The sequence below is a fragment of the Phocoena phocoena genome, chromosome 16 (genome assembly GCF_963924675.1).
Source record: "Phocoena phocoena chromosome 16, mPhoPho1.1, whole genome shotgun sequence".
NCBI classification, from domain to species: domain Eukaryota; kingdom Metazoa; phylum Chordata; class Mammalia; order Artiodactyla; family Phocoenidae; genus Phocoena; species Phocoena phocoena.
The window spans coordinates 25,707,169-25,725,341 of record NC_089234.1 but is presented as its reverse complement, the minus strand read 5'-3'; the positions used below and the strand labels follow the sequence as shown (position 1 = coordinate 25,725,341).

The window sequence follows — 18,173 nt, the reverse complement described above, 5'->3', positions numbered from 1 at the left end:
CTGATGGTTTGGGAACTTACTCTCAGGATCCTTGCTGTCTAAAAAAGAAAGTGTTAATTTCAAGAATCTTTCAAAATTAACATAAATGTAATGTGGATCTTCTGGATGATCCATTATCATTGAGCCCTGGCACTTCATTTTGGGTCTGTACCAGATTATGCTGCCATTATTATTGTGTGTTAATGAGAAAAGGTCATAATGGAATGCTGTCTTCCTGCCTAATGGCTGTAAAGACACACTGTACAAATGAGGATTTTACAATTGTTTGACTAGAGGAAAGTGGCAGGACTCTGTGCTGTGTAAGCTGGTACCATATTCACATTGTGAATGGTGGTTTAGTTTTAGGAGGACATTCCTTATCTCACTAAGTTTATATCACTAATTTGGATATTTTTATTTTTTACATTTGTAAAGAGTTTTTTTATATCTAGTTTATATTGAACACTTGGAATCTTCTTTCCTTGTTTAAAAAAAAAATTCACATTTGAGAAATCTCTCCTTGAATTCACAGGCATCAATCTCTTAGTGATCTTTGAGCCCTAAGTTAACAGGCAGGTTAGTGAGGGAGGTCATTTGGACCAGGAGGCTTAGGTCCTTTTCCAGTTTTACTGTGTAGGTACAGAGAGGAACCAAGGCCAAGTGCAATCTGACTTCAGATGTTGGTTTTTTCTATTTTTTTATTGAAGTATAATTGACTTATTAGTTTCAGGTGTACAACATAGTGATTTGATATATTTTTTTGATATTTTTATACATTACAAAGTAATCACCAGAATAAGTCTAGTTATTGTCTGTCACCAGTTATTACACTATTACTGACTATATTCCCTATGCTGTATATTACATTCCCATGACTTATTTTACCCCAGGTAGTTTTTTATTGGAGTATAATTGCTTTACAGTGTTGTTAGTTTCTGCTGTACAGCAAAGTGAATCAGCTGCATGTATATACATATCGCCTCCCTCTTGGACCTCCCAGATGTTGTTTAAAGTGGTTCTAGGGCCAAGATAATCACGGAGAGTCAGAAGTATCACGGCTTATAAAGGGTAAAGGGTCAGGAAAAGAAAGGATCAAATAAGAGACCCTGAACTCAGATCTGTGCTGTCCGAATAGTAACCAGTAGCCATGTATGCCTATTTAAATTTAATTAACATTACATAAAACTAAAAATTCAGTTACTCAGTCACAATAGACAGGTGGCAAGTGCTCAGTAGCCACATGGGCCTTGGGGCTACTGTATTAGTCAGCCCAGGTGTAGAGTATTTCTTTTCATCCTCACTTAAACTTCTGTTGGACAGTGCTGCCCTAGAGGGAGCCGACTGAGTGGAAGCAAGGTCAGAGGCAGTGTGAAGGTAAGAAGGAGGAAGTGAGAAAATAGGTGATGGGAGGAATGAAGCTAATAGGCAGAATCCCCAGTTCTCAGTGTCTCACATTTTCCTTGGTTTTGAGGATCTTGACAATTTTAAGGAGTACTGGTCAGGTATTTTGTAGAAGGGTTTGTCGGGAGTTGAGGGTTTGGGGAGGAAGCCACAAAGTGTCACTCTCATCACCTCGTATCATCACTTCATATCAAGGGTACATACCGTCAACATGACTTATACTGAGTGTTGATGTTAACCTTGATCACTTGGCCGAGGTAGGCAGTCCCTTGGTTTTAAAACTATGTGCTTGTGCTAACAACTCCCAAATTTATTTTCCAGCCCGGATTTTCTTGATCTCTAGATTTATACATTTATACATCCAATTACAGGTTTAACAGCTCTACTTGGACCCTTCACAAAAATAAGATGCTCACAAATAGACACCCCCTCCCCCTGCCATGCTCTTCAGATCTACACCTTCTGTAGTCTTCTCCACTTCGGTTAAAACACTTCTATTTTCCAGTTGTCAAGGTAAAAAAATCTTAGTGTTGTCCTTGCTGCTTTCACTGTTCTGTAGAGCCTGTCAGGAAATCATGTTGACTTAAGCTTCAGAGTATTCCAGGATGTGGCCACTCGACACCATCTCTACCTCTCCCACCTGAGCCACTATCACGTTATACTGGAGCGTTACCCTAGCTTCCTAACTGCTCTCCCTGTTATTTCTTCTTTGCCTCCTTAGAATCCATTTTCCACACAGCAGTCGGATTCATCTTTTAAAAAGAACTTTACTGACATTTGTATACACACAGAAAAGTGCACACATTATGGGTTTGCAGTGAGTTTTCACAAGCTGATCACACCTCTAAGTCCAGCACCCAGAGCAAGAAGCAGCACATGGCCAGCAGCTCCTCACATTCCCGTGCAGTCAGTGATCCCCCAAGGATGACCCCTGTCTTGACTACTAAGAGCATACGTTAGTCTTATCTGTTGTTTATGTAAATGACATCATACGATGTATAATTTTTGAGTCTGGCTTCTTTTATGCAACATTATGTGTGTGAGAGTCATCCACAATGGTGCACGAAATTTGGTCTCTTCATTGCTGTGAACTATTCCGTTGTGTTAATATACCCCAATTTATCCATTCTGTTGATGGGCATTCAGGTAGTTCCCAGTGTTTGGCTATTATGGATCACGCTGCTATGAATGTTCTAGTATGTGGCTTTGGGGAAATACATATGTTTATGTTGGGTGTATACCCCGGAGTGGGATTTTTGGTTCAATATGTATTAGCCTCGGCCTTAGTATATGTTGCCAATTTTTTTGCTAGTGATTGTACATCAGCAAATGATCTTTTTTTAAAAAAATTTATTTATTTTATTTTTGGCTGCATTGGGTCTTCGTTGCTGCGCCTGGGCTTTTCTCTAGTTGCGGTGAGTGGGGGCTAGTGTTCGTTGCAGTGCGCAGGCTTGTCATTGCGGTGGCTTCTCTTGTTGCCGAGCACGGGCTCTAGGCGCGCGTGCTTCAGTAGTTGTGATGCACAGCTTAGTTGCTCCGCGGCATGTGAGATCTTTCCGGACCAGGGCTCGAACCCGTGCCCCTTGCATTGGCAGGCAGATTCTCAACCACTGCGCCACCAGGGAAGCCCAGCAAGTGATCTTTTAAAAAATAAAAGTTAACTCCTATTACTTCTCATTTGAAAACCCATCAATGGTTTATTAGCTCACTCAGGATAATAGCTAACGTACTTACAATGGCACATAAGGCCCTATATAGCTGGTTTACCAACTTGTCTTTGAACATGCTGAGGACAGTTACATCTTAGGGCCATTGCATTAGCTACTATCTCCACCTCCTTTGTCCTTCTGACACATCTGCATGGCCTGCTCCCTTATTAACTTCAGATGTCTGCTTAAATACCACCAACGTATATAAATAACCCTTCCTACCCATTTGTTTACTTTGCATTACTTTTCCTCTTACCACTTCCTGGCCTATCTATATTTATATATTTTTTGATGTGGACCATTTTTAAAGTCTTTATTGAATTTGTTACAATATTGCTTCTGTTTTATGTTTTTTGGATTTTTTGGCCACGAGGCATGTGGGATCTTAGCTCCACAACTGGGAATTGAACCCACAACACCTGCATTGGAAGGCAAGTTCTTAACCACTGGACCACCAGGGAAGTCCCTATCTGTCTAATATATCTAAAATATTATGTGTGTCCCCACTAGAGACTTAGTTTTTTGTTAATTGCTTATCAAAAGCAGTGGATATTAGTAGCTGTCCAGTAAATAGTTGAATGAATAAATGAATTCAGGAAATAATTCTAGTTGTAATAGACATAAGGTGTCTAGAAATAGAAATTTGGGGAGAATGGAAGTAAGGCAAATGAGGTTAAAAATTGATTAAAAATTTAATTTTTATTAATATAAGAGCTTTAAAGGACACTGGGCTTGTGATTAAAAATAGCAGCCCTCTATCTCCTCCCAGTTCCCACCCCCCAAAGTTGACTACTTTCAACTTTTTTTTTTTAAATAAAAATTGTTTTAATCATTGTGTTCTGAACTCACAGCATTTAAAAAAAATTAGTTTTTATCTTTTATATTTTTGGCTGTGTTGGGTCTTCGTTGCTGCACGTGGGCTTTCTCTAGTTGTGGCGAGTGGGGGCTACTCTTCCTTGCAGTGCACGGGCTTCTCATTTTGGTGGCTTCTCTTGTTGTGGAGCACGGACTCCAGAGCACAGGCTCAGTAGTTGTGGTGCATGGGGTTAGTTGCTCCGCAGCGTGTGGGATCTTCCCAAACCAGGGCTCGAACCCGTATCCCCTGCATTGGCAGGCGGATTCTTAACCACTGCGCCACCAGGGAAGTCCCAAAAGTTGAGTACTTTCAATGCTTAGCTGTTTCTTATGCTATTAAATTTGATATTTTAAAAATTTGTGGTTAAATTGCTTTTTTTTTTTTAATTTCAGTTTTAGATATTATTTAAGGGCTTCCTACACTGGAAGATAAGGATCTGCTTTTCCTAAACTTCCTTCCTCCTTCTAATACACAAACATCTTTCTCGCTATCCTCCCAGTATAATTATTCAAAATTTAAAGACATGCTTTCAGTTGGCTTCAGATGCCACTTTCTCAGGGAAGCATTCCCTAACTTCTCATATCAAACTAATGTTTAGTGTGTACATTATTATGAACATGTGAAAATTGTTCACTGTGAGCCAGATAATGTATTATCACATCTTATAGTTTTCTTCCCTGGAATTTTCCATAATTCTTAATTTTTTGTTTGCTTACTCTTCTTCACATCACTAGCTTATTAGCCCGTGCTCATTGCCAGAATTCTAAAACACATGGGGTTATGTATCAGTTCTTTAGGTTGTTCTGGAGGCATCTGTCCTAGAATTGCCAGCAGGAACTATAGAACTGTACAGCCTGTTGCTCTGAATCTTACCTTCACAAACTAACCTAAAAATTCTCTTTATCTTTTTTCCTATGTTTAAATCCTTCACTTCTGGATCCCAACTCAGAGTCTTTCTTAGTAGGAAGAGTAATTTTTTAAGATCTTGTATATCAGTTATCTATTGCCATAGTAATGCTGCCTAGCAGATAACTGAGAAGGCTTAGTTGCTCACAATAAGTATTCTTCACATTTCTGGGGTGCTCTGCTGACTTTGGGAGTTGTCTGGCTTTCAGCTGGTCTTCGGTGGTCTTGGCTGGGATGACTGGGGTGACCTAGCTCTGTTTCAGGTATCTCATCCTCCTTGGGGACCGCCAGTCTAGCTAAGGTGTGATCTTCACATGGTGATGGCAGAGGGCAAACAGAAATGCTTACGTGCTTTTCTTGTATTTTAAATATACCTGCTGACCGTTTTTTTTTTTTTTTCTGATTTACCAACATACACTGTATTATAGTTTTAAAATGTAAACAACTATTTGAAGAAACAAGGAAACAGTATACATTGAAAGCAAAACCTGAAATTACAACACTAAGGAAATTTAAAGGTCATCTGTCAGTAGCTGTCTTTCTGGTTGCAACTGCAGAGACCTCTCCTTGCCCTGAGAAATCACTGATATGTGGGGCTTTTGCTAGGAGTATGACAATTTCACTTTATCCCTTGTCTGCCTTGATTGTCCCAGGAATGAGGCAGAAGCCAAGAGGAGTTATTAAGAAGGAGAGTTTTACAAGCAGTGGTGTGCTGGTGAATGGATTTTCCAAAAAGAAAAGCCCTGATTTGTAGCATTTGCCAGTTCCCATGGTATAAATAGTCCCACCATGGCCAATTTCAAGGATGACTGTATTTAATAAACAAATTGTGCAATTTGTGAAAATTTAACAATCAGTTCTTAGGAGCTAGTACTGGCCCACTCCAGCACACTGCTGCTTAGTTCTAAAATGGGGTGTTTTTAAATATGCAACTTATTTGACCAAAAACAAATATCTGTGCAAATGTGCAGAGAAAAAAATTAAGATGAGTAACTTCCTTCAGCTGTCTGATTAAATGTCACTTTCTCGGGGGGGGGGGTGTTTTTTCCCTTTCTATATTATGTAAGATTCTCCTCCAAGTCTTTTAACATTGTTATTGTTCTTTCACAGTATTTATCACACTGATTATTTGTTTCATATTGGTCTATCCCACTAGACGTTAACCTTCAGGGAAGATGGGGACCATATCTATCATAGGGTTAGCCTGGATCCTGCAATAGTGAAGTGTATAGTAAATGTCAGATAAATGAATGATTAAATCTCAGGAATATGAAATATTTTTTAGTGTTCGTTTTATTGAATTGTATGTGAAGTGTGTTCCTCCTTCAAGGATTTGGCAGAAAAGAGAGGAAAAACATTACTAATTTGCGGGAGAGATAAGCTGGCTTCCCTTTGGGCTTTTTGCTGGCCTCACCACATTCCCCTGTGTAATCAAGGTTGTAAAGCTTTGATTAGTAGTATGTTGTTTGTGGCTTTAGGGCCTTCGGATACTAGTAATTGTTTTCATCAGTGTATTAGTTATGACTCTGGGACTTGTAAGCAGCTGGAAACAAGAGTGTTCCTACTGGTAAATATGAATGTTTATTGTTCTGAATTAGATGACAGTACTTTCACTGTTATTTCAGACGAGTGTTTGAAGAACATGTTTTTAAACTTGGCGACTGAGTTGCAGTACAGTTTTGTGATGGGTATTGCATTCAGTAAACTTCTGCAGCATGAAGTTTTGAAAGAATGAAAAATTAACATTAATTAAACTAACCTAAGTTATAGAAAGCCTTCTATAAATGAACTAAAAAACTGACTATAAAAAACTGTTTCTAAACATGAGCTTATGTAGGTTTAAATTACCGATCTATAATGTTCTATTTAATCATTTCAGCCTTTTCATAATTTGGAAAGAGATTCACATATTTGTGACCCATTGTTTGGTCATTACAGGCATTGACTTTGTTTGGACAGGATCTTGTGATAGAGCTAGAAATTTGCTCCCCAGATTGAAGCAGACCTTGCTTGTGTGTGGTCTAAATATTTATATTTCTTAATGACAAGTTTTTGTCCTTTTTTTTTTTTTTTTTTTTTTTTTTTTAGTAATAGTCCTTTAGGAACTTAAAAAAAAAAATTTATTGGCTGTGCTGGGTCTTGGTTGCAGCATGCGGGATCTTTTTAGTTGCGGCATGCAAACTCTTAGTTGTGGCATGTGGGATCTAGTTCCCTGACCAGGGATTGAACCCGGGCCCCCTGCATTGGGAGTGCAGAGTCTTAGGCACTGGACCACTAGGGAAGTCCCTGTCTTCTGCTTTTTTGATCCAATTAAGTGGTAAATGTAGGTGATCTTTTATATCATGAAATTTTAGGTCTCAAAGGGACAATAACATCTTAGTCTAGCCTTTTCATTTTATATAGCACTTGGATTGTAAGTTTTATGAGACTGCCGTTGACTGGCAGTAGTTGTCAGTAAATATTTGTTGAATGAGTGAATAAATGACTGTACCTTGTGGATAAAGAATGAAGACCAGAGAGATTAGAAAACTTTCATGCTTATACAATTAGTGGAATAGCCAAGGCTATTTAATGGCCATTTTAAGAAAGCTGAAGAGTAGGATGACTATAGAAGGTGTTATAAATGAATAGATTTCAGAGAAACAGTAATAAAAATAATTTCTACTGTCATAGTTCCCAGTAACTATTAAGGGAATTCCAATATTTTAAGCTACAGCAATGGCTCGAAGTCTCTCTGTGTACGAGGTTGTTGCAGGAAGAAAATTTTGATGCGATTAGTGATTTTAAAGAAGTATGTGTAAAAAGCTTAGGAAATATTCTCTCTAGAACAAGATATTTCATTGACAGTCCAAGCTCAGAATATAACTTAAATATAATTGTGTGATTACATTTTAGTCGCTGTTAAGGACTGAAAGACTGAATTTTACTACTATTTTCTAACATGTAAGAAATATGAAAGAGAAAGATCTTTCTTTTCTGCAGCAAGTGGACAAAATTCTTGCTTTGTGCAGGAAACCTTGGCAGACCTTGAGAATTCTAAATTGCCGTTTTGTCTTGTTTTCCTCAGAAGAATTTGAATAGTTTTTTTTCTTCTATCTGAAACATGTTTTTCTTCTCCTCACCCTCATGTTTAACTTAATTAGGACTCCTCTTCTGTATCTACATATTTTGTCTGATACAGCCAAGTCTTTTTAAAACATCATTGAGAGCTCTCAAAGCTTTTTTTTTTTTTTTTTTTTACGGTACGCGGGCCTCTCACTGTTGTGGCCTCTCCCGTTGCGGAGCACAGGCTCCGGACGCGCAGGCTCAGCGGCCATGGCTCACGGGCCCAGCCACTCTGCGGCATGTGGGATCTTCCCGGACCGGGGCACGAACCCGTGTCCCCTGCATTGGCAGACGGACTCTCAATCACTGCGCCACCAGGGAAGCCCTCTCAAAGCTTTTTAAAAAAAATTTATTTATTTAATTAATTTATTTTTGGCTGTGTTGGGTCTCCGTTGCTGCGTGCGGGCTTTCTCTAGTTGTGGTGAGCAGGGGCTACTCTTTGTTGCGGTGCGCGGGCTTCTCATTGCAGTGGCTTCTCTTGTTGCAGAGCATGGGCTCTAGGCACACAGGCTTCAGTAGTTGTGGCACACGGGCTCAGTAGTTGTGGCTTGCAGGCTCTAGAGCGCAGACTCAGTAGTTGTGGTGCGTGGGCTTAGTTGCTCTGCGGCATGTGGGATCTTTCTGGATCAGGGCTCAAACCCTTGTCCCCTGCAGTGGCAGGCTGATTCTTAACCACTGCACCACCAGGGAAGCCTTAGAACTCTCAAAGCTTCTTTTACTACCAAGTTCCTCATCCTCAGAGCTAGATATGGGAAGTCTTTCTGGTGCCTTGCTTCCAAGTGAATGGCCCTAAACAGACCAGAAGGCCACAGTCTCATTTGTGTTCTCTTTGGTATTCTCTAGGTATATTCCTGGCAGACGTGTCACCCTGCACTATTTCGGATTCTTCCTTGGGTTCTTACTGTCAGCTCTTAGTCATATTCCTTCTAGCCATCAACTCGTCCAACGTCATGACCATGAGTACCCGGAAACTCCTCGTGTTTAAGTAAGCCCTTGATGGCTTATTCTACAACAGAGAGTATGTTTTTGTTTTGCTTTTAAATCGCTAGATCAGGTTGATGGAAAAGCTTTCTTTCTTTTTTTAATATCTTTATTGGACTATAGATGGAATAGCTTTTTAAGCTAGCGTGTATTCAGTTCACAACATGTCATCAAGGGACCATCGTAAAAGTAGGATTGGGAGCATGGAGGACTTGCCTAGTTCCCTAAACAGAGAATGAACATGCCCCATCAACTGAAGAGAGACCTCAGACTTGGTATCATCCATCAGCTTAGAGATCCATAGTTTCTTATACTATGTCTTAGTCCTGGACATTGTTCTGTGCTTGCCCTGATTTACCTGTAGTATTCATTGCCTGTTTTGGTTTATAAGGTGCAAATTAGCTTTGATATTCACCTGCCCTATTTTACTTGGAGAAGGTCGTCATGTCTTGCCACTGATACTCAAAGATTACAAAGATAGTGCATTTGATTTAGATTTGAGTGTGGGTAGTGAGACCTCAGAAGCCAAAACTAGAACCAATATGGAAATTACAGGGAAGTCAGTTTCAGCTTAATATTAGTAGAATTTCTAATAAGTAGAGCTGTTAGAAAATGCTCTGTATTGTTCCTAGATGTGTAGTTACTTTACTAGGGGTGATTCAGCAGAAGCTAGATAAACAGTTGGAGGGTTTTGTGTGGGCACTGACAGTGTGGGTGGGGTGGGCTAGATGATACACCAGTGGTGAGATTTTTGACTCCGATGTAAATTTTCAGTGGTTATAGACTAATGCAGAGAGAGAACAAGCTGAGAAGACTTCTGGCAGTGGTTAGTCACTGAGCAAGATGAAATTGCCAAGGGAGGATGTACTTGGAAGAGCAGAAGGCCATACCTCAAAGCCCATATTTAAAAGGTGGAAGCAGGAAGTGGAACTACTGAAGGAAAACACTGAGAGGAAGAAAACTGGAATAGTTTAGAGTACAGAGGCCAAGGGGAGAGAGATGGAAGGAGGAAGGAGGAATTCGAGAATAACATAGAAACTGGTTTACTCTAAGGCAGTTGTCCCCAAGGTAAGTTGCATGCACAGCAAACCACTAGGATGTAGTAGGACTCGCGTGTCTATTCAAACATAAATAGCTCGCAAAAAAAAAAACAAAAACATAAATAGCTTTATAGAAACACATTTATACTGATTATTCTTGAATTTATTTATTTATTTATTTATTTTTTTGCGGTATGCGGGCCTCACTCTTGTGGCCTCTCCCATTGCGGAGCACAGGCTCAGCGGCCATGGCTCACGGGCCCAGCCGCCCAGCGGCATGTGGGATCTTCCCGGACAGGGGCACGAACCCGTGTCCCCTGCATCAGCAGGCGGACTCTCAACCACTGCGCTACCAGGGAACCCTTGAATTTATTTTTGAAGGTATTTCATGATGTACATAATGTATTAATATAGTAATATTTGTGTATAACTTATAAATACAGTATATTGGAGGAGGTGTGGCCAACATTTAACTAATAGAATACACAGTCAAAAAATGATTTGGGTCCTCTGTCCAAGAAAGAAAATGCTCTAGGTCTCTTCTATGCTTATAGGTATCCCATTTAGGTTTTTAAAAAAATTTTTTGTGTTAAAACACATAAAATTTACCATCTTAACTATCTTTAAGTGCACAGTTCAGTGGTATTAGATATATTCACATTGTTGTGTAACCATGACCGTCTTCTATCTCCATAATTCTTTTCATCTTATTAAACTGCAACTCTATACCCATTAAGCAGTAACTCCCATTTCCCCCTACCCACAGCCCCTGGCAGCCACCATTCTACCTTCTTTCTTCATGATTTTTTTGACTACCCTAAGTACCTCATATAAGTGGAATCAGACAGTTTTTGCCTTTTTGTGGTTGGCTTAATTAGCATAACATCCTCAAGATTTATCCATGTTGCAACATATTACAGAATTTCCTTCCCTTTTAAGACTTAATATTCCATTATGTGTATATACCACATTTTGTTTTATTTTTCAGTCCATGGACACATGGGTTGCTTCTATGTTTTAGCTATTGTGAATGATGGCGCTATAAACATGGGAGTACAGATAGTTCCCCCACACCCTCCTTTCAGCTTTTCTTTTTAGAATAGACCCAGAAGTAGAATTGCTGGATCATATGGTGATTCTATTTTTAATTTTTGGAGGAACTACCATACTGTTTTCTACAGGGGCTGAACCATTTTACATTTCCACCAACAGTTCACAAGGGTTCCACATCCTCGTCAACACTTATCATTTTCTGTTTTTTTGATAGTAGCCATCCTAATGGGTATGAGGTGGTATCTCATGGTAGTTTTGATTTGCTTTTACCTAATGACTAGTGATGTTGTGCATCTTTTTGTGTACTTCATGGCCATTTGTATATCTTCTTTGGAGAAATATCCACTTAAGTTCTTTGCCCATTTTTAAATGGGTTGTTTTATTGTTTGAGTTTTGGGAGTTATATGCTGGATACTATTCCTTTACTAGATAAACTACTTGTAAATATTTTCTCCCATACTGTGGGTTGCCTTTTTACTCTGTTGATTATTATCTTCTGATGTACATCAGTTTTAGTTTTCTTGAAGTCCTATTTGTCTTTTTTTCTCGTTTCCTATGCCACTGGTGTCATATCTAAGAAATTATTGCCAAATCTAATGTTGTGAAGCTTTTGTCCTATATTTTCTTCTAAGAGTTTTATACTTGTAGGGCTTATATTTAGGTTCTAGATCCATTTTTTGAATTAATTTTTGTATGTGGTGTTAGATAAGGATCCAACTTCATTCTCTTGCATGTGGATATCCAGTTTTCCCAGGACTGTTTGTTGAAAATAATATCCTTTCCCCATTGAAGGTTTGGCACCCTTGTAAAAAATCATTTGTCCATATTGCAAGGGTTCATTTCTGGGCTCTCTAGTAGATTGCATTTGTGTATATGTCTGTCTGTTCACTAATACCACACTGGTTTTATTACTGTAGCTTTGTGGTAAGTTTTGATCTCAGGAAGTATATCCTCAAGTTTTGTTCTTTTTTAAGATTGCTTTGGCTACTTGGGGACGTTTTGAGATTCCATATGAATTTTAGGATTTTTTTTTTCTATATCTGCCAAAAACATGATTGGGATTTTGGTGGGAATTGCATTGAATCTGTAGTAGCTTTGGGTGGTATGGACATCTTAACAGTATTAAGATTTCCAATTAATGAACATGGGATGTTTCTATTTATGTCCTTAATTTCTTTTGTCAGTGTTTGTAATTGTACAATCTTTTTCCTTCGTGGTTAAATTAATTCCTTATTCTTTTTGATACTATTGTGAATAGAATTGTTTTTGTGAACAGAATTGTTTTTGTAGTTTCCTTTTCAAATTGTTCATTGTTTGTATATAGAAATGCAACTGATTTTTCTGCATTGGCTTTATATTTTGCTACTTTACTGAATTTGTTAGTTTTAAGTTTTTTTGGTGTGTGGAATCTCTAGGGTTTTCTTACATATAAGATCATATCATCTGCAGATAAAGACTTTTACTTCTTCCTTTCCAATTTGGTTGCCTTTCTTTTTCTAGCCTAATTGCTCTGGGTAGAACTTCCAGTACTGTATTGAGTAGAAATGCTGAAAGTGGGTATCCTTGCCTTGGTCCTGATCTTAGAGGAAATGCTTTCAGTCTTGGACCATTGGGTATGATGTTTCTTGTGAGTTTTTCACATATGGCTTTTATTATGTTGAGGTAGTTTCCTTGTATTCCTAGTTTGAGTGTTCTTATCATAAAAGGGTGTTATTCTATCAGATTCTTTTTCTACATCTATTGAGGGATCGTGTGGAATTTTTTCCTTCATTCTGTTGATAATGGCATATTACTTTTTTTTTTTGTTAAGTCTGTTGAACCATGCTTGCATTTCCCACTTGGTTATGGTATTTAATCCTTTTAATATGCTGCTGACTTCTGTTTGCTGCATTTTGCTGAAGGTTTTGGCATCACTGTTCACAAGGGATATTGGTCTGTAGTTTTCTTGTTGTGTCTCTGACCAGATTTGGTATCGAGGTAATGCTGGCCTCACAGAATGAGTTTGGAAGTATCCCCTCCTCTTCAGTCTTCTGGAAAAATTAGAGAAGAATTGGTGTTAGTTCTTTAAATGTTTGGTAGAATTCATCAGTCAAGCCATCAGGTCCAGGGCTTTTCTTTGTTGGAAGACTTTTGATTACTGTTTCAATCTCCTTATTAATTATAGGAATAGTCAGATTTTTTAGTTCTTCATGATTTAATCTCGGTAGATTTTGTGACTCTAGGAATTTGTCCATTTCATCTAGTTATGATTTGTTGGCATCCAATTGTTCACAGTACTCCTTTTTTTTTGCGGTACGCTGGCCTCTCACCGCTGTGGCCTCTCCCATTGTGGAGCACAGGCTCCGGACGCGCAGGCCCAGCGGCCACGGCTCACGGGCCCAGCCGCTCCGCGGCATGTGGGATCCTCCCGGACCAGGGCACGAAACCGCGTCCCCTGCATCGGCAGGCGGACTCTCAACCGCTGCGCCACCAGGGAAGCCCTACTCCTATCCTTTTTATATCTGTAGAACCAGTGCTAATGTCCCCACTTTCATTTGATTTCAGTAATGTGAGTCTTTACAGCTTTGTTCCCCACCCCTTTTGGTTGGTGATGTCAGATAATTAACATCTTTATACATAGTACACTCAAAAACAAAGTTATGATTCTTTAAAATTATAAATTCAAAGTTATTCTTTCTCAAATTATGTAGAAAACAAGATTTGGAGTGAGAAACCTAGGTTACAGTAATACTAGCTTTTACACTGATAGTTTTTTTTTTCTTTAAATGTATTAGTCTCTTAAGTCATGGAGAAAAAGTGTAGTTACAAACCACTGTTACAATAATACTAGCTTCTGCAATTGCCAATGTACTCACCTTTACTGAGATCTGTATTTCTCTATAGGCTTCAAAGTACTGTCTAGTGTCCTTTCATTTCACCCTGCAGGACCCCCTTGAGCATTTTTTTGTAGGGCCGGTCCAGTGGTCACATACTCCCTCAACTTTTGTTTATCTGGGAAAGTCTGGATTTCTCCCTCACTCTTAACAGTTTTGCCAGACATAGGATTCTCGTTTGACAGGTTTTCTTCTAGCGTTTGACTATATCGACCTATTGTCTTATGGCCTCTGAAGTGGCTGACAAGAAACCTGATAATTACCGAGGACCCCTTGTATGTGATGAGTCACTTCTGTTGTGCTTTCAAGATTCTTTGTCTTTTGAAAGTTTGATTATAATGTGTCTTGGTGTGGGTCTCTGAGTTCTTCTTACTTGGAGTTTACTGAGCTCCTTGGATGTTTATATTCATGTATTTCATTAAATTTGGGACATTTTCAGCCATTATTTCTTCAAATATTCTCTCTGCCCTTTTCTCTCTCTCTCTCTTCCTTCTGTGACTCCCACTATGCTTATGTTGGTCTTCTAAATCATGTCCCATGAGTCCCTTAGTCTCTATTGGCTTTTCTTCCATTCTTTTTTTCTTCAGACTCAGTAATTTCCATTGTCCTATCTTCAAGTTCGCTGAGTCTTCTGTCTGCTGAAATCCGCCTCTGAATCCTTCTAATGAATTTTTCATTTCAGCCATGTATCAGTACTCTTCAGCTTCAGAATTTCCTTTTGGTTCTTTCTAAGTTTTCTATCTCTTTATTGATATTTCCATTTTGTTCACACATTGTTTTCTTGACGTTTTCCATATCTCCCTTTAGTCTGTTGGGCGTCTTTAGGACAGTTACTTTGAAGTCTTTGTCTAGTGTATTAGCCGTTATGTGTTTTTCAGAGACAGCATCTGTTGATTTTTTTCTTTTGTTTATTTGGCTGTGTGGGACCTTTCCTTGTGGCGCGTGGGACCTTTCGTTGTGGCGCGTGGGCTTCTCTCTAATTGTGGCATGTAGGTTTTCTCTAATCTAGTTGTGGCATGTGGGCTCTGTAGTTTGTGGCACATGGGCTCTAGTAGAGGCCTGTGAGCTCAGTAGTTGTGGTGCGCGGGCATAGTTGCCCCGCAGCATGTGGGATCTTAGTTCCCCGACCAGGGATTGCACCTGTGTCCCCTGCGTTGAAAGGCGGATTCTTTACCACTGGACCACCAGGGAAGTTCTGATATTTTTCTTTTTCTTTGAGTGAGCCATACTTTGCTGTTCCTTTGTATGCCTTGTGATTTATTTTATTTTACTGGACTTTTGAATTTAGTAATGTGGTAACTCTGGTAATCAGATTTCCCCTTCCCTAAGGTTTGCTTGTTTTTCTTATTGTTTGTTTTTTGGTTTTGATTGTTGTAGACGGTCTCTTTGCTGAGGATCAGTGTGAGATGTAAGCTGAAGGTCTTCCCAGGTCTTTTCTAAGCCTTTCCCTGGGCGTACACAGTCACTTTCTAATTTTCCCCATATATGCAGCTGTTTTTAAATGTCCTAGTCTTTAAAGTCTGGCTCCAAAAGGGGAAAAAGTGAAAAATGAAGGGGGAGAAGGGGTCTGGCCTTTTAATCCCCCTGGAAGTCATTTCAGCCAGAGGGAAGGGGCTGCAATAGGGTCAGGGAGGCACAGTGACAGTGGCCGCCCACCTTCTTGTCTGCGCTCTGTGATCAGAAGCAGCCATCAGCACTCAGAGCAGAGATGCCGATATTTGGAGGACAGGGTCCTTTTTGCCCACCCTAGCTCCCACAAGCTGTGGGCAGTGGTTCCAGGAAAACATGCACAGTTGTCTGCCAAGGGGTTGGGGATGGAGGATGGGTAGCTCCTACTGTGCTAAGAGCCCAAATGGACTGACATTCACCACAATCTACCATCTAAGTCTTCCCGTGGAAGTTGCAAGCCTTCCAAGTTCCAAAATGGTTGGATGAGACAGAGTCTACCAATGCAGTTGTTGTCTAGGTGGGAGATAGATTCCTGGTGCTTCATACTGCGGCATCTTCCCGGAATCCCCTCCCCCATTCAGTTTTATAAATATTCCCTCGTCAGCTTTTGACCGGATGTTTCCTTTTTGCCTAACCATAATGGACATGATGAAGGCTTAGAAACACGCAGAAGATGCCACCCCTGGCTCTGGTTAAGAGCGCTGTCTTGTTAAGGCTAAGTTGTTGCTGCCTAACAACAGCTCCGCCTCCCGGCCCTCCAAATTTAGTGGCTTAAAACAACCACCATTTTATTGGTCGTGATGCGAAGTTCAGGAATTTATCACGGGTGGTGATCTCTGCTCCAGTGATGTTTGTTGGGCTCACTCACGGGGCTGCGTTCACTTGGTGGCTGGAAGGTCTGAGGTGGCCTCACTCACGTGTCTGCGGCCTCATGCTGGCTGTCACCCGGAGTGCCACGGTTCTCATCCTCGGGGCCTTCTCTCCGCACGGCCTTCTCTCTGGCAGGATAGGCTGAGCTTCTTTACGTGGTACCTGGTTTCCCAGGCAGCGGGAGCTGTCAGGCCTCTTAGGGCCCAGGCCCAGAACTGGCACAGCAGTCACTTGTGATGATTCTGCTGGTCAAGTCACAGGGCAGCTCAGGTTCAGGTAGAGAGGAAATAAGAGTCTACCTCTTGACAGGAAGAGTAGTCCTATGTCTGCAGGTTTAGGAGGAGTTGTTGGTACCCATCTTTGCAGAATATCTCCGACGGGAGTCTAGACAGTCACTTGACTCGATATAGACTCAAAACAACTAAATTATAATGAAGTTCAAATTGAATGTGAGATTTCCAGGGCACCCCGCTTCTCCCCTATTGGAATGTGTGCTCCAGGCGGGCAGGGAGTTTTATCTGTTTGGTTCATTGCTTCATTTCCAGCCTGAGAGCAGTGCCTGGCTTGTGATAGAGGCTCAGTGAGTATCTGTTGCAGGAAGGACTGCTTGATGGTGATGGTAGTAGCAGAAGGGTTGGTGTAGAACACCTCCATCAGAGAAGGCTGCAGAGACAACGTGAATCTGCCGCCAAGTTTGCGAAAAGCGTGATGGACGTGAATCAGTGTCTCAGAGGTGGGGACACAATGCTTATTCACTGTTCTGCAACATTGAGGCCCGCCCGTGCCAGATGTGAGGGGGAAGTAAGAGACCTTCCCTTGAGGAAGGGGATCCCAACATCGCAGTGTATGACATGTGCTAAATCATAGAAAAGAGAGGAGTCTTCTTGGGATAACAGTGGGAGGCTTCAGTGTGGGCGTGTTCGGATGGGACTGAGTAAGGTGAGTGTGACTGAAACTGAGCTGAAGACACGACTAAAAAATGATGGTTATGGGGTGTGCATGTGACTGAAAAATTTCCAGAGGCTTGAAAATGTCACCTTCAGGATATATTTATACATCCTGAAATGGTAAGGGTCTCCTCCTCTAAGTCTTTAAACATGTGTTATTTGCTGAAAACTAGATTTGAGAGTTTCTGAATTTGGTGTAAAATTTTTTAATATCCGTGATAAGGAGGGACTTCCCTGGCGGTCCAGTGGTTAAGACTCCGTGCTTCCACTGCAGGGGGAACGGGTTCCATCCCTGGTCTGGGAACTAAGATCCCACATGCCATGCAGCATGGCATAAAACATAAACAAAAAACAGTGATAAGGAGAGTGTCAAGGGAGACCATTCATTATTAGGGTTGGTGAGTTAATTGACGGTGATTATTCCCCTTACTGTAGTTTTATGATGCTTTTAGAAGTTTGCAGAGATCATTGCCAAATACATGTGCCACGGTGAAAAGCAAAACTATAAAATTATTAATATGTAGTAGTATCTTCCCTCCCTCCTTCTGCCGGGGAAGTGATCTCAGCCCTTGTTGTGAGTGAACCCGGAGAGGAGATGGATAAAGGAATGAGATGAGCATTCTGAACATTGAGTTCCATTAGGTAAACAGGAGTATTTTTAAAGTCCTCTCCCCTGAATCACTTCTGTCCATACAAACAAGCAAACCACTGTCGCTGAACCTGTGGCAGCATGTCTGAATGAGCGGGGGAACCTTTTGTTATCTTTTCCATCATCTTGAACAGCTCCTGAAGAAAGTTACTCTTGCTTTAGTGAGTAACTTTTCCCTTATCTATAAACTTAGTTGTGGTCTTCTATTTTCTTGCCTTTTTCTCCTGAGGCTACTTCAACAAGTAAAATTTTTAAAAATTGAGGCTTGCCTGATGTGCCAGGGAAGAAAAAATACTTATTTTGTGTGAGCTCTTAGTTGAAGTGAGTCATGTCTAACTACACTAAGAAAATGAAT

The 18,173-nt window shown here is 40.4% G+C and overlaps 1 protein-coding gene across 2 annotated transcripts in view; it reads left to right on the top strand.

The window, feature by feature from the left end:
* Positions 1–18,173, top strand: part of CNNM2 (cyclin and CBS domain divalent metal cation transport mediator 2) — a 139,685-nt gene that overhangs the window by 41,239 nt on the left and 80,273 nt on the right. The gene's annotated exons all lie outside the window — the stretch shown is intronic.